Genomic DNA, 1,250 nt, shown 5'->3' with positions numbered 1-1,250 from the left:
CTAACGGCAATAAATATAAATATATTATTACCAAACGACAGTAATGGAAAATGTTCACATTTTTTCGGTTACTCTAAAAGTGGATTGCATCTACAAATTTAAGACGACTGTACCGCGGCGTTGTGGGAGAACTGAAAAAAGAGATATGGATGGATCAGTTTTAAAAGAAAGCGTTTGTTTGTTTGTATGTTTGTGTCTGTTTGTGTGTGTATGTGTGTGTGTGAGTGAGTGAGATATATTGTTTATATAATGCATTACCAAGAGGTGGGCTACAGGATGAGGTAAAACGAAGAGACAATTATGGAATTCTGGTAGGGACAAAATAAGAACTGGAATTACCTTTTTCTCAGTCAAAAAGAGGACTCAGTAAGAAAATAAGAGAAAATGGAGAGTGTAGATGCAAAGCACTTGCTGGACAGGACAGTGATAATTAAAATAACAGTATTTGCTTGATGCAAACCGTATTTTTGTGTATGGGACACTCACCTCACCAGCAAGAACTTAGATTCGACTCTATAATAATGGGTAATAATTTAGGTGTAATGTGTTAAAAACTTTTTCCTTACATTTTTATTATAATCATTTCCGTTCGAAAGTGTTGACATCTTCAGGGGAAATGAATGAAAAATTTTCCTTCAAAGTTGAAATTTATATCCTAACACTTTTAGAAATTTTTTTCCAGATGAAAGTCTTGAAATTAACTAAGGAAATACTTGTAAATTTTCTTATTCCCAATAAAAACCTCCTATCTCTTAGTAAGCCCTGAGACCTTTAGGGGAAAATGGGTGACATTTCTCTTTTAGATTTGGACCAATGCTTCCGCCAAAAGACTGAGGTCACAGCGACCTCAGATGTCTTGGAATCCAACCTGAGAAAAATAATTAATAAAACACTGATTTGTTTTAGAATGTTAAGGTTTTTTAGAAAGCTTATCCACAACATACAATTAAACTTAAAAGCTAGATAGCTGGTGAAGCTTTACGTATGTGTGTATATATACATATATATATATATATATATATATATATATATATATATATATATATATATATATATATATATATATATATATATATATATATATATATATATATATATATATATATATATATATATATATATATATATATTTATATATTTATATATATATATTTATATATTTTTATATATATATATATAGTACATATATATATACATATATATATATATACATATATATACATATACATATATATATATATATATATACA

The sequence above is a fragment of the Macrobrachium rosenbergii genome, chromosome 17 (genome assembly GCF_040412425.1).
Source record: "Macrobrachium rosenbergii isolate ZJJX-2024 chromosome 17, ASM4041242v1, whole genome shotgun sequence".
In the NCBI taxonomy this organism is placed as follows: Eukaryota; Metazoa; Arthropoda; class Malacostraca; order Decapoda; family Palaemonidae; genus Macrobrachium; species Macrobrachium rosenbergii.
The sequence above is the reverse complement of the archived record's forward strand: the minus strand, read 5'-3'. Positions refer to the sequence as shown.